Below are 25,683 nucleotides of genomic sequence, written 5' to 3' on the forward strand. Positions count from 1 at the left end.
TGGTTGGAGCTTATCTATAAATTGCTTGGTGAAGTATAATTGAGAAAGTGAACAAGTCAAAGACAATATGATTGATTGTAAAACAATCTGTATGAAACAATGAGAATATCAATCAAAGAAAAATATCAAATTTCTACTTAATATTACTTGTTGTGAAAATAGATATATTTTACTGATCGGAAACTTCCAAAATAGGCAACTCATTCTCTATTTTATTATTATTATTTTTTTGAAATGCAATAATCAGTTGGATTCTCCTTGTTTTGTTGTTTTGATTTTTGGTGGCACTGTTGCAAAGCCCACCAATTCTGGAAAATAATTTATAATAAAATGTAACAAATTTTAAAGGTGGATTTTTTTTCTTCCAGACTATTTTTACTTATACATTACAAAATTTTATATTCTCATAAAATACACTGGACTGGGTTTTTGATAGCTACTATAATTCTCTACGCTCTCACTGGATATTAAAAACAAGAAGAATGGCAAAGTAAGTTACAGGAATATGTTTTCATGTCAAAATTTATTTCAAAAAAGCAAATCTGATACAAAATTTAATGGAATGGGCAATTGTATTTTTGGATTATAATCTTGTAAATGGTTTGTACCAAGGTTTGATTTCTGTTTAAGATAAGATGGTAATTTTATTGTCATTTGCTAAATTTGCCAAGTGTTTTAGACAGAAATCATTGCAATTTCTTCGCTTCAGTTTATAATTCATAATTTCAACCACATGGCTGAAATTGTTAATTATTGCATAATAACCCAATATCTAGATTTAACTAATTTCAAATTGATATATGAGATTGGCCAGATCAGGAAACAGAGTCTACAAAAATGAGTGGAACTTTATTGATATAAACTACAGTAACACATTCTTGAAAGCTTGGCAGGGTTTTCTCTCTCTGCTTGTTACACCCAAAAGTTTGAGTTTCTTTCTAATCTTTTCTTCTTTTCCTGAACTTAAATCATGTTTTCCTAACTGCTACAATATAGTTTCTTCTAAGGTCATCTCTTTGGTTTTCTATATGATAAGTTATTCCACATGCTATATTTATATTTAATTTTAAAATGTTTGTAAATCTCCATTTAATATGTTTTCTGGGTTTTCTGTTATTGTTTTTAATTATTACTATTCCTATTATTTTTGCATTATTTTTTTCTTATTCTTATCTAGTTTCATATAATTATGTACCCAAGTAGGAAATGTTGTCTTTGCAAAGGATGAATTCCTGCAGGAGAAGAGCTGGTTAAAGAACAATGAAGGTCATGGTATAGGTATTGACTGAGAATAGTTGTGGCCCATTATAGCAAGAAAGCTTGAATCATGACTAGAAACCTAAACAATGACAAAGAAATATGGAACAGTATTACAACATGGCAGTTAGCTAAGTAATGCAGCAATTGATTTTAAGTGGCAGTCCTCCAAACAAATTACAGAAGAAGAAAATAGAATTACAGGGATATCAAGAGAATGAGTGCTTTAAAACATTCTTATAATTGTGACGCTCGAAAATGCCGTTGAACAAATAAAACCTGGCAAAGCTGTTTCAGTGAACACTTGAAGGGAACAACTAAAATAGGAAATGGCTTTTGGAACTATTCAACCATTGTATAAATATGGTCAAACATGGAGATAAGAGATAGAGCATGGTTGACTTTGAACAAAAATCTTAACATCCAAAGAATCTTTGGCCAACCTCCCTCCTATGACTTTTAACCATATTTTATAAATGACTCATAATGGCATGAGCTGAATTTTAACCCTCCAAAATATCACATACTGTATGGGTTAAATATTGAATACTGAATTTGATTAGAGAAGTAACCATATCAAGGCACAGTGTTTGTTGAATTCTCAACAACACAGGATATTATTAACTACCGATATGGATTGGAAGGTATATTGTCTCTAATAGATTTCAAAAATAATATAAATAATCAAGTCACTCAAAATGATGTCTAGCTGTAACTTAAAGGCAAATACAACTGATGGCATATGTAACTGAATATTTACAAGGAACTGTAGTGGCACCATTCATCTTTAACATTTAGGTATGAATGATTGGTCCACCCACCCAAACAAAAGAAGCTTCATATGTTGATAATCTAGTAGTAGAAAGATTACAAAGAAGCCTAACTGCAGAATTAAAAAGAAAAACATAACCACATATCATGCTTCTACAAACTTTGATCAATACATGTAAGATTAAAGTCAGTCTCTTTCACAGAATGATCAAGACATAAATGAAACTGGCGAGGGACATGGTTGAAACACAGCAAAAGTCTAGGGGAATGACCCTGGTTCATACACCATCATTAAACAGGGAAATTAAGAAAAAAAGATCAATGCTCCAAAAAGCATAATCCCAAAGCTAGGCACATCTAGCAACCATAAGAAGTGATGCCTTGGTCTTCTATACATGCAGTATCACAAGCCAAGTGTGGAACACTCCATGGGGAGAAATATTGATCCATTGTTGAACAATAGCTGCCAAAATATCGTAGGAACTTCTGTCACTAAGCAATGCAGTTGTTAAGTGAGTCATCATGTGTAATGTAAGACCTGATGTTAGATTTTTTGCTGTGGTAGTTAAGGAAATTTAGCTTCCCATTGACTTTGCTTGCCGGATGCTGGTTGGGAAATTCACAAATAACAACCACATGACCCCATGGCACTACAACGGTCATAACAAAGATGGTATGTGCAAGTAACAGTTGTAATTTTTTTTCAGTACTGTCATAACTATGAATGGTCACTAAATGAATGATAATAAGGCACAGTACTTAAAGTGCAATATTGCAGGCAAACTCTGCCCACAGCTTGGAGTTCGATCCTGATGGGGCTCAAGGTTGATTCAGCCTTCCATCCTTCCAAAGCCAGTAAACTGAGGTCCCAGATTGTTGGGAACAATAATGCTTCTACACTGCAAACAATCCAGAGCATGCTATAAAGTGCTATGGGGGAGTGTTAGCTGAAATGCTATTGGTATTGTTATCTGTATATATGCGTATTTATATGCTGTAATAGTTTTTTGAGACCTCTAAGCTATAGTCAATAAAACTGAGGGAAAACTATAATCTAAAGAATGCTTCATGCATCCTCTACATAACAGCACCATGGAGTGGAGCTATTTGAGATCCTGCAAAAGGTTACTTATTGCAACAAATATATGGAACAAATATATACTGCTCAAAAAAATAAAGGGAACACAAGATAAGACATCCTATTATTAAATACAGTACATTGTGTTGTTTAAGTGTTCCCTTTATTTTTTTGAGCAGTATATTACATGGAAAGAAATATGATTAGATGAATGGGTCTAAGAAGACATAGAAGTGTAATTTCCCACTGAAATAAATTTCTTGCTTTTAATTTGCAAGGACTGTGATCCTTTCTTCTCTATGGTGTTGTTTAGATGTACACAGGTTCCATAATTTTCAGCCAGTATAACCAGTAGGAAGAGATAATCTACGACACACTGTGATATGGAAAGCCATATTAGAAGGCTTTATAATAGATTTATAAAAGAAAGTAGCCTGGTTTAATTAATAATTTAATTTAATAATTTGATCTCTATACCGCCCTTCTCCCGAAGGACTCAGGGCGGTGAACAGGGCAATACACAGTAAAAATCGAATACAAAAATTAAAAAACCATTAAACATCATGCCCATAAAATCAATCCATATTAAAATTAAAACTAGTTTTAAAAACCCAACCCCATCCCGTCAGACCAGGCCAGCTTGTTCAAAAAAGAATGTTTTGAGATCGCGCCGGAAGGAGCGAAGGTCGGGGGCCATCCGGAGCTCAACCGGTAAGCGGTTCCAAAGGTCTGGCGCGCCCACAGAGAACGCTCTCCCCCTGGGGGTCACCAATCGGCATTCTTTGATCGGCGGCACCGATCAAATAGATTTATAATAGATTTATAAAAGAAAGAAGCCTGGTTTAATTTAAGGAGAGAGAAGGAAGAAGTCCTGTCATGGTAATTAAAAGTATTACTGAAAACATGTAAAGGGACATGAGAAATTGGTGTCCTAGTTCTACTCTGTCTGTTACTTTTTCTAAAACACTTCCTCAGTAGATGCAGAAAATAAAATAAAATAAGCTCACAGGTCAAAGGTTCTAACTGCACAAGTGGATGATAAACTGTATATCAGGTGTCCCCAACATCCAGTCTGCAGACCGGCACTGGTCCATGGCCCACCAGGAACCAGGCCACACAACCAGGCCATCTGTGCATGTGCAGGATTCAGGCAATATGTAAAACCATGCCCCCCCCAGGTCCACAGAGAAACCATCCTCTATGGAACTGGCATCTAACAGGCTGGGGGCTGCTGCTCTATACTATGTTAGGAACAGGTATGGTAATCAAGGGGAAAGGTAATATTAAAAGGTGAACATTGTTGTTGTTGTTGTTAGTTGCAAAGTCGTGTCTGACCCATCGCGACCCTATGGACAACGTTCCTCCAGGCTTTCTTGTCCTCTACCATCTTCTGGAGTCCATTTAAGCTCACACCTACTGCTTCAGTGACTCCATCCAGCCACCTCATTCTCTGTCGTCCCATTCTTCTATTGCCCTCAATCTTTCCCAGCATCAGGCTCTTCTCCAGTGAGTCCTTCCTTCTCATTAGGTGGCCAAAGTATTTGAGTTTTAGCTTCAGGATCTGGCCTTCTAAAGAGCAGTCAGTCTCCTCTAGGACTGACCAGTTTGATCGCCTTGCAGTCCAAGGGACTCGCAGGAGTCTTCTCCAGCACCATAGTTCAAAGGCTTCAATTCTTTGGCACTCAGCCTTTCTTATGGTCCAACTTTCAAAGCCATACATTACAACTGGGAAGACCATAGCCTTTACTATGTGCATTTTTGTTGGCAGGGTGATGTCTCTGCTTTTTAGTCTAGACTTGCCATGGCTTTCCTCCCCAGGAACAAGTGTCTTAATTTCTTGGCTACAGTCCCCATCTGCGGTGATCTTGGAGCCCAGGAAAATAAAATCTGTCACTACCTCCATTTCTTCCCCATCTATTTGCCAGGAATTGAGAGGGCTGGATGCCATGAACTTGGTTTTCTTAATGTTTCAACCCAACTTTTGCACTCTCCTTCTTCACTCGCAACAAGAGGCTCTTTAGTTCCTCTTCACTTTCGACCATTAGAGTGGTATCATCTGCATATTTTAGGCTGTTGATATTTCTCCTGCCTTTCTCATGATGTGCTCTACATATAAGTTAAATAGGCAGGGTGACAGTATACAGCCTTGCCGGACTCCTTTCCCAATTTTGAACCAATCAGTGGTTCCGTGTCAATGTTTAGTCTTGTCATCTCTTGTTTGACCAAGTCCAGCTTGCCTTGATTTATGGATCTTACATTCCAGGTTCCTATGGAGTAAAAATCTTTACAGCATTGGACTTTCCTTTCACCACCAGATACATCCACAGTGGAGCTTCCTTTCAGCTTTGGCCCAGTCGCTTCATTCTTTCTGGCGCTACTAGTACTAGCCCTCTGCTCTTCCCCAGTAGCATATTGGACGCCTTCCGACCTGAGGGGCTCATCTTCCAGCGTCATATCGTTTTGCCTTTTGGTACTGTCCATAGGGTTTTCATGGCAAAGATACTGGAGTGGGTTGCCATTTCCTTCTCCAGTGGATCATGTTTTGTCAGAACTCTCTGCTATGACCTGCCCGTCTTGGGTGGCCCTGCACGGCATAGCTCATAGCTTCATTGAATTACACAAGCCCCTTCTCCACGACAAGGCAGTAATCCATGAAGGAGAACATAAAAGGCATTAATCTCTGCATCTTTTTTTTAGCAAACAATGCAGAACTGACTAGGCCTGTGCCAAAATCTGTCTTCAGAATAACCATTTTCTATTCTTTTGTGTGGTTTTTTTGTTCTCCTATTATTTTTCTCAAAGTATCCAATCATTTCTTTCTATCTTCTGTTTTCAAGGGTTTTTTTTGATTACACGTACATATTCCCATCACTCTGAAATTGTCCAATTTCCTACACTTCCCAATCTGGGATGGGTGAAGAGTACCATGGAAACAGTTTCCTACTGATGTCTCTCCCTTTGGGAATTATAGGGAGCTGCTGGAGAGATGATTGTCCCTTGGAATTAAAGATGAGCAAGAATGTAACAAACCATAAAGACAACATTTCCAAAACTCTCTTGTGTTTGAAATGCTATTTCACCAAAAAAAATTTTTTTCTGAACAATAGACTAAACAGATCTTTTTTGTTAACAATTTGAGTTTTCAGCTGACTTTGAGGGAGCTCATCCCCTCCTTAGTTTGTTAATACTATATAACCAGCCTCTTTTGAAAATCAACCATCCAATTGTAGAGTCTACTATTGTAGTATTTTTGTGAATGGACTCCTCCCATCGCTGTTACAATGGTCACATGAGTTGACCATTTGCTTAGGCACAATAGGACAAAAATATCTTAACGAGCTGTTTAAAGAAGATGGAGTAAGCTCCCCCCCTTCATCTCCTGAGCTTGGGCTGAGATTCCCTGGTGAAGAAAAGCTTAGAAATTGATTGGATGGTGCTTACAGCCTTTGAAGTTTTTAAACCCTGAGGTTTTAACTCTTACATTTCCCTGCCTTAAACTCTAGGAAAACCAACCCAACCCACTCCCCCACCCCACAAAAAAGGGTGATATTCCTGACCAGGAAAGTTTTTGCCATTTCTCTCTTCCTTTTTTTTCTCAGATTATGATGGGAGAGTCTAAACCTTGAGTGACCTGCTTTTAATGAGCTTCTCAATCAGTACCCGTGAGTGCTTTCCCCTCCCTTTCTTTCCTCCTTCCCTCCCTCCCTTCCTCCCTCCCTCCATCTCACACACACTACACTTGCTCATTCACAGCCTGCTTTATCCATAGTTAAAGGAAAGATCAGCTTCTCTGCCTTGAGTAGCACAGTCGTGGCGAGAACATTCAAAGAGAAGAAAGTGAACTGCGAGGAAGTGGGGCAGGGGAACGGTCGGAAACACAGGGAGTGCAGAGGAATCTATAGTTTCTGGAGAGGGGGAAGGAAAACCAGAAGACCCCTTGCTTTTCCTGAGCAAAGGTGAAGCCATCTCTGACAACTCATCACTGAATCTGAAGACCGTTTAACAGAGACAGGAGATTTTGCAACTCAAAGTAAGTTTTTTTTTACTTAACTTGTTTCTGACAGTAATACGGTAAGCCACCCACCCACACATAATTTCACATAAAAATGCAACTTGGGGAAAGGCAATGAATCAAAGGAAGCTAAGTACTCTTAAGGTAGTATCTCTGTTCATCTGTTTCTATGGCTGAAGAAAGTTGATGAAGCAAATAAGACCTGAGAGACTTCAGAATATCCGTTTTTGTGGGGAGCAAGGATGACATTTCTTATTTTTGTGAGGATGGGTACACTATCCCCTTTATAATTACATAGTGCTGAGCAGTTTATTTCAAATAATATGAGCAGCATTCATCACCTCAGGAAGAGTCTTCCTGGTGACCCTTCTTCCTGTTGTCCTTACTGAGGGAATCATAAGGAGTAAAATATATGGAGTTGTATCATTGTTTATCTCCTTCTTAAAGGATTCAAGAGCCAATTTAAAAGTAGAAAAGAGGACCCCAATCCCCTTAGGACTGCCTCTTCGGTCCCTCTGGGAAGGGAAAGGAGAGTTGGTGATGTTGTGGAAGAGCCTGATTGTAATCATTTCTTCTTTGAAGAATAATTGTCCTTGTGTCAGCATTAAACAGAGAGCAGAGCTTTGCATACTTTTTCCCAAGTACCAGCTACTGTTAGTCACCTTTGCTTCTGCTTCATTGAACATGCTCACATTTATGACAGGGACAAGACTGCAGATTACTAGGGCCAAAATGAGTTTTTCTAGCATGAAAGGTCTGCAAATGCACATTGTTCTGCTTCTTTGACTCTACATTTGTGAATTTAATTAAATCTAGATTATTATTTTTTACAAGGTTTATTTGGTGTCATCCTTTTACTTATGTGATGGTTTCCAACAATTTACTGTAACAGAAAATTGTGCTTTCTAAACATTTTTTTTTTAATGAAAGGTGCCAAGCTTCCTTGAAAGGACTTAAAATAGTTTATATTGTATTTAGGATGGATGTTCCTCATTCCACAACCTTGCTTTTATTTTTTAAAAATCTTTTTAACAGTTGTGACATTGTTAATTGTATGCCGCCATAGTCAGGTTCAGTGAGGTGGGTGACCATATAAATTTGTTAAGTAATACATATTTATATATGTTTGCTATGGAACTGCAAATGTTACAGAGGAATAATGGCAGACTACATGGAGTTTCAGTATGATTGCTGCATCATGTGCCTTCAGACAATATACTGGAATTTTATGACATAGAAAAGTCTTTAAAGTTCCACCTTTAATTTTAACAAGACAGTAGGAAACTATAATGTCACTATATCTCTGGCCATCCTTTTCCTTTTCCTGTTTTAGGAAGTGGAACTTTTGATTTGGTTCCATAATTTCAATACAGAATAGGATGAAAAGAGAGACCAGGGAACAGAAGTAGAACACAACCTCTCGGCCTCCATGGCTTGCATCAAAGGCAAAGTTGAGTCCTGTGAATTCCAATTTGTCACTTCCAGTTTGTGTGATGGAACTATCCCATGCTTGTCAAGAAAGCTGATGTAAGAAATGAAGGCTGGACAATGAATTGAATGCTTAAATATAAAATTTTAAATGTAAAAATGAATTCCATGGAATTAACGATAGCTAAAATGAATTATTGCTCACAATGATCAGATACCTGTGGGTTGAACAACATATGTGGATTCAACATCCTGGTTAGAGATCCAGGTGTCCTACTTGCAAATGGTCTACACCAAACTTCAGATCAGTTTGGAATCCATTTAAAATTGTATTTGTGGGACCATTTGTTTACCATTCTTCATTCCTGGCCTGCAACGTTTTTAGAATTATACAGCTAGATCCCTCCCCTACCTTTCTCCCTCTCTCTCCTTCCTTCCTTCCTTCCTTCCTTCCTTCTTTCCTTCCTTCCTATATTCAGTGAGCAGCAAATACATGAAGAAGATATAAATTAAATATCTGATCTGATTTTCAATCAAAATTAGAGTTTACCTATGTTATAAATGTATGGCATTGGTATGTCTTCATTATTTTACTTAAAGATGCACCTGCATGTATCTGCATTTGATATCCTTTTACAAGATATGCCCCCCCTGGAAGTATGGCTGAAGGCTCATCACTGCAAGGCTGGTGAAACATCGTGGACAGGGCCAGGGGCCTGTCCTTACTTTCTCTTCCATGTTTCATCTTATCCTGCCTTTTTGAGCTCAGCTGATAAACAATAAAATAACATGTGACAAAAATTGCACCTTCTCATTTGCATGCTTCTATGAGTCTCATGGGATATACTGTAGTACTAAAATCCGGAGATTTCATCTCTTTGCTTTTAATTAAATTTTAATCAAAAAGCTAGAGAATAAACATGACTTGTCAGCCGGCCAGAGTTTTAAAGTTTATGGTTAAAAAAAGATGTAAATCACTGTTTCATTTGGAGAGAAAACACTCCTTTCTCTTGTGTTAGGATAGCCTCAAACAGACATTTGCTTTTCTCCCCTTTGATTACAAAGTGAAATATGTTTAATAATAATAATTACAGAACGATCATTTGGCATGGTGTTTTACAATGCAGTGAAAGTTTTTAAAAGTTTATGGAGCAAAGGTTCATCTTTTTTATTTAGATTCAGAGAGACTTCAGGCCTGGATATGGAACAGAAATAACATTGGTCACACTTTTAGATGATTTCTGGTAGGAGTGAGATGATCCATCCTTGCTTTTGTTGACCTCTCAACAGCTTTTGATACCCTTTACCATGGAATCCTCTTGGGCTGACTTAGCTGAGGTTGGGGTGTGTGTCTGTGAGGGGAGACACAGTTTTATGCTGGTTCATCTCCTTCCTCTGATTCCAATCAGTGTTGATAGGAGTGAGAAGTCCAGCCCACAACTTCTTTGTTGCAGGATCCCATAGAAGTCAATGATTGCTATGTTCTTTTTAAAATATCTACCTGAAACCTCTGAGTGAGATCATCCATCACCATGGATTGAGATGTCATCAGTATGTTGATGATACAGATATACACTAATTCCTGGGTGAACTAAGTGATACTTTGGATGTCCTTTCATGGTGTCAGGAGGCTTTGGGGAGTTTGGATGAAGAACACCAGGCTTCAGTTGTTCTCTGGTAAGACAGAATGGCTGTTAGGTGGTGGTGAGGGCTCATCTCTCCTTCGATTTTTATCATCTTAGATGGGGTTGCACAGTCCCAGACAGAACTGATGAGTAATCTGGGGGTCCTTCTGGACTCACAACTCCTGCTTGAAGAGGAGGTGACAGTCATGCCTAGGACGGTCTTTGGTCAACTGTGTTGTGCATCAGCACACCCCTTCCTTATTGGGAGGCTCCTAGTCACTTACATGCTGTTCATCTACTGCTTGAACTATTGCAACATTTTACAGGGGGCTAACCAACTGTACTCATAGCTGTACTGGGACTGAGATGGGCAGTCTCTAAAATCTGGAAGTTTCAGCTGGTACAGAAGGTGCCCGAGTGAACAATTTTGGGCACCCCAAAGATTGTGCATGTAAAACCTCTGCTGTGCAAGGTGCATGGGGTACAGGTCTGCTTGGGCCAATTGGGCCAATTCAACATGTTAATTATTAACTTTAAAGCTTTATACAGCATGGGGCCAGGTTAGCTGTGGAATTGTCTTCTCCCCATTACATGGCACATCCCAACCAATCAGGCAGAAAGGGCATATTGTGGACCCTGTCAGTTAAATAATTTCAACAGGTGGGATCCAGGAAGAGAGCATACTCTGCCATTGCCCCTGCTGTTTGGAAAATCCTTCCTCCAAAGGTGAGGTGGGTCCTCACTCTCCTGGCCTTTCAGAAGAATTTGAAGACCTGGCTCTGTTGACTTTCCTGGGGCTCCCAGAGGAACGTGCAACTTTGGGGCTGGTAACCTTGAAGACCCTTTCCCTGCTTTTATCTTTTAGCTTATTCCATCCCTGTTTCATCTGCTTCCTTTTGCTGAGACATAGTATTTTAATATGGTTTCTATGTTTTAAACTGTACACTGAACATAGCCGCTGCTGGACTGAGATGGGCAGTCTCTAAATTGGACAAATAAATAAAAAAAGATGTATTAGCACAAGTAAACTAGGAAGACCATAATAATGGGGATAAAGTCTGAACTCCTGAGACTTTGTTTCAATTGAGAATATCAAATAAAAGATTAGGACAATATCTATGGTCTAATAAGTAGTTTTGGGGGTGGAATATTAAAAAAATAATCAAGACATCACAATGGAAATGTTTCCAAGGTTTTGTTTTTTCTCATTCCCATCAAATTCATAATGTGGGAAGATCAAACTCTAACTAGCATTTATCATTTGCCCAAGACATATCTAACTTATTGGTAGTCCTCGACAAACGACCATTTGTTTAACAATGGTTCAAAGTTATGATGGCTTCAGAAAAAGAGCTTTATATGACCTGTACTCACACTTATGACCATTGCATACTTATGACCACTATTATGCGATCGCAATTTGGGTACTTGGCAATTATCTCAAACTTACCACTGGTTGCAACATCCTATGGTCATGTGATTGTGATTTGCAGCTTTTGTTTTTTGCTAGTTTCTGGCAAAACCAAAACAAAACAAAAAACATTCACCGAGGGAGCTGGATTTGCTTAATGCCCATGTGAGCCACTGAAAAACCACACAGTTCACTGAACCACATTGATTCACTTCACAATGACTGGAAAAAATGGTAATAAAATCAAGTCCATCATGTGATGACTCCATTTACGATTATGCTGACTTAAAAGCAAAATTGTGGCCCCAGTTGGGGTTGTAAGTCAAGATCTACCTGTATTTTTGAAATTGAATGAAATGGTTGGAACATTTGGGAGGTTTTTTTTTTTCCTTTTTCACAAACACTTCCTCTATCGTCAAATCAGAATTTTCTATCTAAAGCACAGTAGACATCAGACAGATAATTGGGCAGTGGGGGAGACCCTTTGTAGAGGTTATTCTTACTTTGCAGCATTTCCTGGAATGACCTTGAGATCATGCATCCTCAAACTACAGTTACACAAATGTTCAACACACACACACACACACACACACACACACACACACACACACACACTTTATTTAAAAGGTGGACATCCATCTGCTAGAGTAGAATTCTTCCCTACAAAGTGAGCAAGAAGAAGCATCCAAAAATTAAGGAGACATTTCCTGACATTTAGAACAATTAATCAGTGGAACAACTTGCCTCCAGAAGTTGTGAATGCTCCATCACTAGAGCTTTTTTAAAGAAAAAAAATTGGACAACCACTTGTCTGAAATGGTATAGGGCTTCCTGCCTGAGCGGAGGGTTGGAATAGAAGACCCCCAATCTCCTTCCAACTCTCCTATTCTGTTATTCAATAAAAATCTCTCTACCTAGACTTACATATATATTTTATAAAAGAAAAACAACATCAGTATTCTCACAAACATGCACATATTCTGCCTTTCCCTCCCAAACATAGGTAATATAGTGTATATTGCTATAGTTCAAATGTCTGCGAGTGTCAGAATCCATTTATATCACATTTCATAATTGTATAGGTAGAACAACGTGCTATTTCTGGGGATTCTGCCATCTCTCCGAGGGGGGGGGGAGAGGATGGTTACTAAAGCGATTTTCAAACAACAGGGGATGTTTTACTGGGGAAGGGAGGGGGGACAGACAGGTCTGGATTGTATCTTCATTTACAACTGAAAAGGAAAGCAATAACCATAAAACCAAGGAGAGTTCCCTTTCCCATGGAAGGACCTGACACCTAGCAACTGACAACAGCCTGACCAAATGGATGAGGGGAGGGGCTGGAATGGGAATGGTTTATATAGGATTGAAATGTAACTTTTCTCAGATTCCGTCTTGTATTCCCACAATCGATTCCATCCTAGTAAACATTTTCCTTTTGGACTAAACTTGCATCCAAGAGTTCTTATTTCCTAAGATGTGGATTGAGGTGGGTCCTGACAGTCAACAAGTTGACAATCAACAAGTTGCTTCAACTGCGGGAGAGAGGGCCACCGTGCTGCAGAATGTCGTTCAAAAGCCCCCCCACGAAAACCAGAGGCATCATCCTCCAAGAAGCCGGGGAAGCCCCAAGGCAACACAAAAGAATCTTCCATGAAGGGGACAGAGGCTGTAGAGTCCACAATTCCTGCCAGGAACTGGGACTGGACTCTGGCCTGCACCGCAGGGACGGTGGACAACTCGGAAGACAGCTCAGAGGGAGAACCATTGGTAAGTGGACCCCTTCCACCCATACTTAAGACAGTGACTATATTAGCTTCCCCTATGCCTGAAGCAGCCAAAATAAAAGCTCTGATAGACTCTGGGTGCATCCGCTGCCTTATCAGCCCAACGCTGGTGGAGAGATTGAGCATCCCAGTGAGGAGGCTAAAACAACCAATCTCTTTTAGTCAATTAGATGGGACAATAGCAGGGGGAGGACCAGCCACCCTAGCCACTTTACCAATCCACCTATCACTGGGGCCCCATGAGGAGGACATAACGTTTATAGTGGCCCCAGGCATGGAATGCCCAATGATCCTAGGACTGGACTGGCTGAAGAAATGGAACCCCGGGATAAACTGGAGGACAGCAGAACTCAATTTCCCAAAGGGGGGGGCAGAAGAACTTAGACTCCAAAAGCACCCCCCCAACCCAGAGGGAGGAGACAGCAGCAGTGGGGAAAGAGAAGGGATTACCAGAGATACCGGAGGAATACAGGGACCTGACTGAGGTTTTCAGTGAGGAAAGAGCAGATGAGCTTCCCCCCCACCGCCCCACAGACTGCACCATAGAATTCAAACCTGGGGCAAAACTCCCAAAACCCAGGATGTATGCCATGAGCCCAAGGGAAATGGCAGAAATGGAGAGATTCATAAAGAAAAACTTAGAAAGAGGATTTATTGAGCCTGCCAAACCCAAAGTGGCCGCCCCGGTTCTGTTCAGGGAGAAGAAGGATGGGTCCTTTCGTTTGGTTGTGGACTATAGAAATTTGAACACAATTAGTGAATGTAATCTGTACCCCCTTCCCCTAATGAAGGATATGTTATCCCACCTATCGAAAGGAAAGATTTTTACCAAACTAGACCTGAGGGAAGCATACTACCGTATTAGGATTAAGGAAGGAGACGAATGGAAGACTGCATTCAACTGCCCAATGGGGTGCTATCAATTCAAAGTATTGCCATTTGGACTGCAAGGGGCCCCCGCAGTCTTTATGCAATTAATTAATGACGTGCTGAGAGAGCACCTATATAAGGGGGTCCTGGTTTACCTCGATGACATCCTTATCTTCACAGAAACCAAAGAGGAACATATCAAACTAGTCAGAGCAGTCCTGAAGAAGTTGCGAGCTGCCCACTTATATGCTAAATTATCGAAGTGTGAATTCCATCAGGAAAAAATCGACTACCTGGGATATCGCATATCTCCAGAGGGCATCGAAATGGACCCTGAGAAGGTCAGGGCAGTACTAGAGTGGGCACCCCCCCTGCACACGGAAGCAATTGCAAAGTTTCCTGGGGTTTGCAAACTTCTACCACCAATTCATCCCCACATTTGGCCAAATAGCCATGCCCCTCACAAATTTGTTGAAAACGAAGGGGGGGGTCACCCGTGAAACCCAGCCAGCCTCTGAAATGGTCAATGGAATGTCAAGCAGCATTTGAGAGGCTAAAGAGACTTTTTTCTGCTGAACCTGTCCTAAAACACCCAGATCCCGACAAACCTTTTGTAATACAGGCAGATGCGAGTGATGTAGCGGTAGGAGCCGTACTATTACAAGAAAATGATGGGGGGACATTGCAACCATGCGCATACACATCCAGAAAACTCACAGAAACAGATCAACGCTGGCCAATATGGGGAAAAGAGGCATTCTCATTGAGGTGGGCATTACTAACATGGCGCCAATTTTTAGAAGGAAATAAAATACCTTTCCAGGTCTGGACAGACCACAAAAATTTGGAAGCACTAAAAACGCCCAGGAAGCTCACTCCTAAGCAAGCCCGCTGGTCCCAACATTTTCACCGATTCAATTTCACTCTCAAACACTTACCGGGGGGGAAAGAACTTCCTGGCAGATGCATTATCCCGCATGCCCCAATATAACAGCACAAGAGTTACTGACTTTAAACCACTTGTACCGGAACAACAACTGGCAGCACCAGTCACCACCAGGGCACAAGAAAAAATGAAGCCGAAGGTAGATAGCCAAACTGGAATAGAATTCAGGAAATCTTTGGAAAGTGATGAATGGTTCCAGAAAAATAAACATGTGTGCACAATTAAAGATGGACTGCCGTGGGTGGGGGAGAAGCTATATATACCTGCCACACAGAGAATCAATTTCATGCAACTGTGCCATGATACAAAATCAGCAGGACACTTTGGCTTTGTAAAAACCTTACACTTAACTAAAAGGCAATTTTGGTGGCCATCTATGAAAAAGGACATAGAAAGCTATGTGGGTAGCTGTCAAATTTGCGCGATGGCCAAAAGACTGCAAGGGAAACCGCCAGGTCTGTTACAACCGGTGGCAAACCCCTCAGCCCCAAGGAAAGAAATAGCCATGGATTTTATCGTAGAACTGCCAGAAAGTAATGGAAACACCGTAGTCTGGACTGTCACAGATCTGTTCTCTAAGCAAGTACATTTCATACCTTGCCAAAAAATCCCAACTGCAAAAGCATTAGCAAAACTTTTTGTACAGCATATTTACAGATTGCACGGGGTACCACAATGCATCATATCTGACAGAGGGGTGCAATTTACGTCGGCATTTTGGAAAGAATTTTTATCCCTCTTAGGAACCACCCAAGGACTGTCATCTAGTCACCATCCTCAGACAGACGGAGCTTCTGAAAGACTTAATAATATACTTGAACAATATCTGAGATGCTATATTAATTTTCAGCAGTCCGACTGGACGGACCTACTGCCTTTTGCAGAAGTAGCATATAATAATGCAGTCCACTCAAGCACAGGTTACACTCCTTTTCAAGTAGCTACAGGCCAGAGTTTCAACCCAATACCAGAACTAACCCCAAAAGAACCGGTTATCCCTGATCTGAAGGAATGGATTGCTCAATTACAAAATACATGGCCAATCGTTAGGAAAGCGTTGGAAGATGCCAGAAAAGCATACAAGACACAGGCAGACAAAAAAAGAACCGATCCCACACCATTTAGGGTAGGAGAGATGGTATATTTATCCACAAAATACCTGAAATCACTCCAACCCTGTAAAAAACTAGGACCAAAATATATTGGACCTTTTCCAATTAAAAGAATCATAAACCCAGTAACAGTTGAATTAGAACTACCCAAAAATCTTAGACGAATACTCCCAACCTTCCACTGCAGTCTATTAAAGAGAGAACAACAATCACCACTACAAGAAAAAATCCCACCACCACCACCACCCCCCATCATGGTGGAAGGAGAACAACATTTTGAAGTGAAAGAAATCTTAGATTCCAGAAAACACCATGGAACGATACAATATTTAGTGGCATGGAAACACCTCCCCTCCTCAGAAAATGAGTGGGTTAACAAACTCCATGCTAAAGCACCTAAGCTGCTTAAGAGGTTTCATACAGAATATCCAAACAAACCAGGCTAACATTTATATGTTTTCTTTCCCCACAGATGGACTCATCTTTTTTCTGAAAGGAGAGCCGAATGTCAGAATCCATTTATATCACATTTCATAATTGTATAGGTAGAACAACGTGCTATTTCTGGGTGGGGATTCTGCCATCTCTCCGAGGGGGGGGGGAGAGGATGGTTACTAAAGCGATTTTCAAACAACAGGGGATGTTTTACTGGGGAAGGGAGGGGGGACAGACAGGTCTGGATTGTATCTTCATTTACAACTGAAAAGGAAAGCAATAACCATAAAACCAAGGAGAGTTCCCTTTCCCATGGAAGGACCTGACACCTAGCAACTGACGACAGCCTGACCAAATGGATGAGGGGAGGGGCTGGAATGGGAATGGTTTATATAGGATTGAAATGTAACTTTTCTCAGATTCCGTCTTGTATTCCCACAATCGATTCCATCCTAGTAAACATTTTCCTTTTGGACTAAACTTGCATCCAAGAGTTCTTATTTCCTAAGATGTGGATTGAGGTGGGTCCTGACAGCGAGAAAATGCCTTTTGTTCTGCTTTCATTTATAGCTGGGACTACAGTTTTCTTTCCTTTGCCAGTCATAGAAAGAGTGAAAAGGAGGCAGCGAATCTCACCCAGGAGATTACTTCTGAAGGCTAATAGGATAATGGATCAGGTTCCATGATCTCAGCTAAGTGTGGATTTGATGAAACAGCAGAGTGCTCCATTTAGTTATTGGGTAATAGCATTACTTGGAAATTATGACAAATCAATATGGATAAATATTACAAAAGTTTAAGGGAGCTGGGTGAAATGGAAAGGAAATACTGAGCTTCTGCCTGGATCATTTTGTGGATAGAGAAGAGAAGCAAGGGCAAAAGAAGAACAATCACTTGCATTTCAAAGGCAAGTCCAGAAACAATGGTGGAGTTAAGAAATACCCCAATCGCCAGGACAAGTGATTAGGATCAAAATCTGCCATCTGCTAAGAATGTTAACCTTGAAATATCCGTTGCTTGAGCCAAGTAGAATTCTTTTTTCTTTCCTTCTATACACTCAGTTATTACGTAGTTAAGTAATTGTTTATAAATCATTTGCTTCATAGCATTTTTTTTTAAAAAAAAATAAAACTAAAGGGGATTTTTATGTAAAGGGGTAAGAATATCATAAGTAAGAAGAGTATTTTTGATATATTCATAGGAAACACCCTATGTTTTATTATGGGTTTTCTCAGTGCTTTTTTTGTAAAAGAAAAAGGTGCCGGAACTCACACATGTCATACAACCCGCCTTGCCTACCCTACAAGTTTCCATCCAAAAAAGGTGCCGGAACTCCGTTCTGAGCGTTCTATGAGAAAAAATGCCCTGGGTTTTCTGAACCACATATTCCTCCACAAATATTATTTCTGATCTGATTTCTTAGCAAATCATCCATGAGTTATTAATATTGAGTGTAGGAATTGAATAACTTTTCCATGCATTAACAACCATCATCTTTGCCAACAGTGCTAAAAGATGCAGAATTAGGACCGAAGGTGCTGAATTCCTTATGAATCCGACCACAGATTTATTCTGTGTTATCCACGGTATTTTACACTTTCTGTGTAGTGTTTTCTGAATCTTGGCTCAGAAACGCATCAAAATTCATGTTTGTGTTGAGTGAACAAATGTAAAAATGAAAATACCAGACATACAAGTTCTGCTTGAAGCTTAAGAAAGAGGTCTCTCAAAGTAGTTTGATTTCATGAACTTATTTAAGTTATGAGAGATGTGTTTGACTAATGAAACTGTAATCTGTTTGGATTGGATTGAAATCATCATTGCAAATCTCATAGCTGTTCACAAATATTTGACCTGTTTACATGGAGCGCTGTGGGGGAGGGCAGAATTTGCACTGATAGCCCACAAAGGCACAATTTCAGAATATACAAAACTATCACAATGACATGAGTGAATGCTCCACAACATCAAATCCTTTTACCAATGGCAATGGCAGGTAACCTATAAATTAGCATTATTTATGACATACTTTTCTGTTTTTGTTAAAGAGACAGCTGAGATCTCTTTTCTATTTTAAGTGATTTGATACATAAGAGGCTATATTATTTGTCACAATCATTGTTATCCATTCTAAATAATTTTATATGTATTCTTATTCTGCTATTCTCCTGGTTTGCACTTTAATTATTTTAATCTAGAATTTAAATACATTGTAAGAAAAAAAAGGAAAATTTCTTTCCAGTAATGTCGCATTTTTGCTAATGTTATCTCATGTTATGAATGCTCCAACACTGGAAATTTTTAAGAGGAGACTGGACAGCCATTTGTCTGAAATGGTATAGGGTTTCCTGCCTGAGCAGGGGGTTGGACTAGATGACCTCCAAGGTCCCTTCCAACTTATTATTATTATCTATAACAGAGGTCTTCAAACTCGGCCCTTTTATGACTCATGGACTTCAACTCCCAGAATTTCTCAGCCAGGCATGCTGGCTGAGGAATTCTGGAAGTTGAAGTCCATGAGTCATAAAAGGGCCGAGTTTGAAGACCCCTGATCTATAAGGTTGAAATGAGCTCAGCAACTGGTGTTTTCACAGAGACAACCATGTCATTTTTCTTGGCAACCTATGAAACAGTTTACTGTTTAGCTTGGAATATTGTTTTGATTTTCCAGTCTAGTTTATAGCCCATTCATTCATTCATTTTATTTATTAAATTTATATGCCGCCCATCTCCCCGATAAGATGACTCTCAGATGTTATCCTTTCCTTGAGTGTTATCTCATACAAGTCTTAACTCCATCTGACTCTTCTTAGCTTCTTTTGAGATTAGCAATGGATCAGCCAAAGTTGTCTAGTTGCTGTTTTTTTTATTTATAGACAGGTGATTATACAGGGCAGAATCTAATGTAACTTGTGAGTACTGTGTATCATTAGTTAATGTTACAAAAGGCCCTATAAAATTGTCCTCTGCAAAATCACACAGTGAAATTGCAGAGATAATATCACCAAATCTCCAAATTTCTCCTCCAAAGAGAGAAGAAAATAAGTTCTCCAATTTCTTGTATAATTGCTACAGTATTCAGCCTAGCATAGATTCTGTTTCATTGCAAGTGGCTGTGGTAAGAACTGCTTGGCATCCCAGCCATGATTTTGTTTTCTTCATAATGTCTGGAAACCAGCCCATTCTGAAGCCTTTGTGTATGTCAATGTGTTGAGAGGGGGGGAGGGAGGGAGGGAGGGAGGGAGGGAGAGAGAGAGAGAGAGAGAGAGAGAGAGAGAGAGAGAGAGAGAGAGAGAGAGAGAGAGAGAGAGAGAGAGAGAGAGAGAGAGAGAGAGAGAGAGAGAGAGAGAGAGAGAGAGAGAGAGAGAGAGAGAGAGAGAGAGAGAGAGAGAGATGATAGGTCCTACACAGAAAAGTTAAATAATACAGTAAGAAAATTTCTACAAGCTGGCTTTTTTCTAGAGGGCAGTGAAAATTCACCCCTCCCCCAGAAAAATGTATTCTAGGAAATGTATATTCAGCTGTCAAAATAAGTTTCTTGGATGTGATTCACTTTAAGCCTCTTTCTTACCTTTCAAGAAAAGTACACAGCAGTCAGTGTGTAGTTGAATATGAAACCAGGTCACATACTTCCTCATGGGACTTCCCAGTCTTGCTTTGCTTGACCCAGATCTTTTGTGTAATTGCCTTTGATCTTATGGTCCTTGCTCACAGGGAACAGAGGATTTAAAAGCATCCTCACAGTCATTCACCTTTCTGGCTTTCTCCTAGTCACCCTCCTATTTAAGCCTGGCATATTTTCAGTATTTTATCCCCTAAACTTCCTTTTCTGTAGGTGAGTGTTCACTGTGTTTTTAAAATATTTTGTAGATAGTTCATTTTGCATTTGGAGGGTCATTAGTAGGCCACGTATGTATTCAATACTTTCACACACTCCCTTATCATTACCATTTTCAGGACTCTTCGGTTCAGTACACAGAAAAAGGACCCAGTTAAATTAATTGAATTAAAAGGGCATGAGATAAATGGATAACAGCTTAAAATAAAATGTTAAAGCAGTTGAAGAGCGGTATTAAAACAACTAATTTGAGAGTAAATGATCCTTGATTATCCTTGTATGATATCCAGGTGGTCATCAAAGCTTCTGTGGCAGTGTTTCTTAACTTCAGCAAATTTTAGATGTGTGGACTCCAACTCCCAGATGGGTGGATGGGTAATTCTGGGAGTTGGAGTCTACACATCTTAAAGGTGCTGAGGGTTGATCAGTGGTTCGCACCACTTCGGCAGAACCGGTAGCTAATTTTTTTGTTGCCCAGGCCCAAAATAGACTTCCAGAAGCAGCATCCATACAGAGAACTGGTTGTTCTCTGAATTCTACCACTGGGGTTGATGGATCTCCCCAAAATTATTTACTATTCATTTCTGAAGTTTCAACAGTTGCACTCCTACTGTGGTCACATAGGTAAAAGAAAATGTTTAGACTAAGAAGACAAGATTGTCTAAGAAGACAAACTTTGTCAGGTCCCCTTTCTGGTACCCTGTCATTCTGGTGGAGAGTGGAAGAGGACACTCCAAAGGGAACATTCTTTGCATGTTTTCACTTTGCTGTAACCGCATGGGATTTAGGGAGGGGGGAATCATCTTTGGAGATGGGACCAGTGGTGGGATTCAGCCAATTCGTACCAGTTTGGCAGAACCCGTAGCTAATTTTTTGTTGTCCAGGTCCAGAATGGACTTCTGGAAATGGCATCCACACAGAGAACTGGTTGTTCACATATTTGAATCCCACCACTTTGCTATTCATTTCTGAAGTTCCAACAGTTGCACTCCTCCTGTGGTCACATGATCAATTTTGGACACTTGTCAACCAGCTCCTATATATGGCCATTTGTAGCCTCCCACAGTCATGTGCCTGTGATTTTCAGCATGTGTTTCAGATTCGGCCCAGGTTCGAATCTCAGAAGGGTATGGCTGACTGATGAGAACAAATGAGTTTGAAATGGCCATATTAGTCTCCCTTTAATTCTTTGTTAGCAATCCAAAAAATTTACACACACACACACACACACACACACACACACACACACACACACATACACATACACATATACATATACATATACAACCACCATGACATTTAACCATAATTCCTGGGTTAATGATGGCCATAAGTTGAGGACTACTATATTAGGGTTAATGCTTTACATTCAAAGGCCAAGGTTATGCAACTGGGATCTCATGGTCATCCTCTGTTGCAAACAGGTGTTGTCAGCAGGAATACCCCCATGGCTCTGAAGTACCATTTTGGTTTAAAACATGCTGTCTCAGGAATTCAGGGAGTTGAATCCATGAGTCATAAAAGAGCCAAGGTTGCCTACCCCTAGTTTAGAATATAGCCTGCTACACATTCCTACTATGTGTCTGTTGAGGGAGAAAGTCCACTGAGTTCATTGAGGGTTCCTTTCTCCTCAGTAGGGATTGAATCTAATTTTAGGGAATTATATCTGAAATAAGACTAACAGCCTTCTGACATGGCATCACCAGAGCCGTGGTGGCATAGTGATTAGAATGCAGTATTGTAGGCTAACTCTTCCAACTGTTCAACTGCCAGCAGTTTGATCCTGACCAGCTCAAAGTTGACTCAGCCTTCCATCCTCCTGAGGTCAGTAAAATGAGGACCCAGATTGTTGGGGGCCATAGGTTGACTCTGTAAACCACTTTGAGGGGGCTGTAAAGCAGTATGAAGAGGTACAGTATATAGGTCTAAGAAATGTTGCTGTTGCTAGCTCCCCTGCCTCATTCTAGTCTGAGGCTGATAAATCCCCCCCTCCCCCCCGTTGATCTTGGAATGCTGAAAATGTGTGGATAACCTAGTGAGATAATTGCTGCCTTTTCAAGTGACCAATGAATGCCTGAAAAGTATGTCATTCAATCTGCTATGACTGGCCCCACAAATATATCCTTCACTTTCATTACAAATAAAATGGAATACAGGTAACTTCTCATTTAGCAACCAGAACTTGGTTGCTAAGTAACGTGGTTGCTAAATGACACTACAATTATGCTTATGATCTTACTTTAGTTTTCCTTTGCTTTACCTACCTGCAAAGGTCATCAGTGCAAGGTGTGGTCACAGAGTTACTTTTTCATCATTGTTGTAATTCAAATAGTCACTAAATGAGGACTACTTATAAATCCTGCCATCACTTTTCTTCGTATTTTCAGCACGTGTAGTTGGTTGTGAAAAAAGAAAAGGGAAAAAAAGGAAAATCTGGATATTGGTAATGGGTTGAAGCTGCTGTACTACCAGGCCCTCATTCCTTTTGTATTAAGAATCTCATTGGGAGTTCTACAAGTAGAAAGATATCATGTCATCCATTTGCAACCAGCTGCTTGCCCAATATTTTAATCAATATACAGGCTGAATAGTTCCAAATCACTAAATAAAAATAGGTCTTAGGTTGCAGAAACTACAACTCACTGTAGTAGCTGTTCCAGACTGACCCACTACTGAAATAACTAAAATATCATTACTGGACCTTGCGCAAATGGGGAAAAGAAAGAAAAAACCAGAACCGTACAAACAGCCTGGCATTTTGCATACCTCTTTCTCCCCTGACCAAGAGAAGGAGAAATGGACAGAATTCTGGTCACTTTCACCTCCACGATTCAGCTTTTCCCTTAAAGGACCTGGTAAAGTCCCAAAGGTGTTTTTCAAAAGGTAACTGAGCTTTCTTTATTTTTTTCTTTGAAAATGTTTAGCTTCTCGCCCAAGAAGCTTCTCCAGTTCCTCAGGAACTGTGGGAGGTTTGGGACAAGTGCTCCATCCAGTAGGGATATAGACTGAGCACACTGGCTGCAGAGCTTCACTGGTGCAGTGCAGGTGTTCTGCAGTTGAGACAGAACTGAATCAGCTCACTGGCTGCTCTCACCAATATAGATCCATAAACCACTTTTGAATTGGCACAAAATCACCAAGTACACAGCGGGTGGGTGGGTGGGGAAAATCCTTTCTACTCAGTAATGCTTACTTCTCACTGATAAAACCTTAGGTAAAGGTAAAGGTTCCCCCCGCACGTGTGTGCTAGTCGTTTCCGACTCTAGGGGCCGGTGCTCATCTCTGTTTCAAAGCCAAAGAGCCAGCGCTTGTCCGAGGACATCTCCGTGGTCATGTGGCCGGCATGACTAGATGCCAAAGGCGCACGGAACGCTGTTACCTTCCCACCGTAATGGTCCCTATTTTTCTACTTGCATTTTTACGTGCTTTCGAACTGCTAGGTTGGCAGAAGCTGGGACGAGTAACAGGCGCTCACTCTGTTACGCGGCACTCGGGATTCAACCCGCCAAACTGCCGACCTTCTGATCGACAAGCTCAGTGTCCTAACCCACTGAGCCACCGCGTCCCTGATAAAACCTTAGGACATACTATAAATGGATCTGAGGAATTAGAAGCTACTTTTAAACTGGTTTTATTGGAGCACCATTTGATAGAGGTGGGTGAGGGTGGTGTCCTTTAGATTTGTAGATGCGACAGCTCTAAGCATGACTTCGATTTTAAAACTTCCCCTTTGCATTCCAAACAAGAAAAAGCAGTTACAACCTTTAATATTTGCCTGAATTATGGATGGAGAAGAAATTTACCACAGATTTCTATGGAGTAGATTTACAGATTTTATTAAAAATGGGCCCTTCCTGGCACTGAATAGACTGCAAACATTCCTTTTGCCAAAGTAGTGCACAAAATCCCATTTATTCGCTCAAATCCATTTGAAAAGGAATGGGAAGGAAGGGTGGTTATGTCTGGAAAAAGGAAGAAAGAAAGAAAGCTTATGTTGAGAAAATTATTCATCTTCTGTATGACATTATGTGTGTTCTGTCTTCCTCCCACTTTGCAATACATGGTCAATTTCTCCAGGTTCTTCCCCATGTATTAATGGGAAATTGCAAAGAAAATAGATATACATATTTTTAAACGTATTTTTAAAGAAGTGATTAACTGTCCTGCAAATGATTACAATAAAATTGAAATTTTTACTGATCTGTGAATCCCTAATCTGAACCAGAGCATGAAAAAATACCCATGTCAGTGCCACAGCTAACAATAGAGATTTCCATTACTGCATGCAACTAATGTTAAAAATGCACAGAAAATGGTATCATTTTAAACATATTCATTCCTCAAACTTTGCCCTACACATTTAACCTAAGGGGCAAGCGTGTACGTGTTACAAAATGACTACGCAAATTGTTAAAATATCACAATATTCAGATAAGTGGAAAATGAGGTTATTAAACTTCCATGAAAATTTCAGAAAAAAAACCCATATAAGCCACTATATGGTAGATTCACTTGTGTCTGATCTGGATTGTGTCTGGAGCTTAGCTATACATAGTTGCCGTTTGCAATTGTGCTACAAACTGAGAAAATCACAGCTGTAGTTGTGGCATCTGCTATAGTGGCTTTGAACTATTCTTTGTCAGGCCAAATGAATGAAAATTCACTGGAACTGTGTATGCTGCTCATGTACACCATCTAATCACTGTCCTCTGTTGTGATGTTTGTTTCTATCTGGTGCTGCCAGATATTTCAACTGTCCTTGCTATTTGTTGCAGTCAACATTTTTAATCTGCAAGGGTACTTTTGCAAAATAAATAAATATGTACATGTCCTGGATGGTTTTTATTTTGCAGCTTTATTTGTTCTGCCTTGGTATTTACTTCAACAGTTGCCAAATTTTGTAGCACTATGACTCCTTAAAATGATGAATGAATTTATGGACCCCTCTCCCAAATAAGCTAATTGCCTAGAGGCGGTCCGGAGAAACAGGCTTCGACTCAATCCCGCCAAGACTGAGTGGCTGTACATACCGGCATCTCAGGAGAACCAGCTTTGTCCATTGCTAACTATGGGGAGTGAGGTGTTACCCCCCGTTGATAGGGCTCGCAACTTG

At 40.1% G+C, this 25,683-nt stretch overlaps 1 protein-coding gene across 2 annotated transcripts in view; it reads left to right on the plus strand.

Annotated features, from left to right (window-relative positions):
• The first annotated feature begins 6,937 nt into the window (after positions 1-6,937).
• The window catches only part of PTN (pleiotrophin), a 110,800-nt gene continuing 92,054 nt past the window's right edge, over positions 6,938-25,683 (plus strand). The window contains exon 1 of one of the 2 annotated variants that reach the window (XM_081332033.1): positions 6,938-7,136. The gene's annotated coding sequence lies outside the window, so the exon portion shown is untranslated. The remainder of the gene's footprint in view (positions 7,137-25,683) is intronic. The other variant, XM_081332032.1, reaches the window with a different exon arrangement.

The sequence above is a fragment of the Vipera berus genome (genome assembly GCF_964194415.1).
Source record: "Vipera berus genome assembly, chromosome: 6".
Classification (NCBI taxonomy): Eukaryota; Metazoa; Chordata; class Lepidosauria; order Squamata; family Viperidae; genus Vipera; species Vipera berus.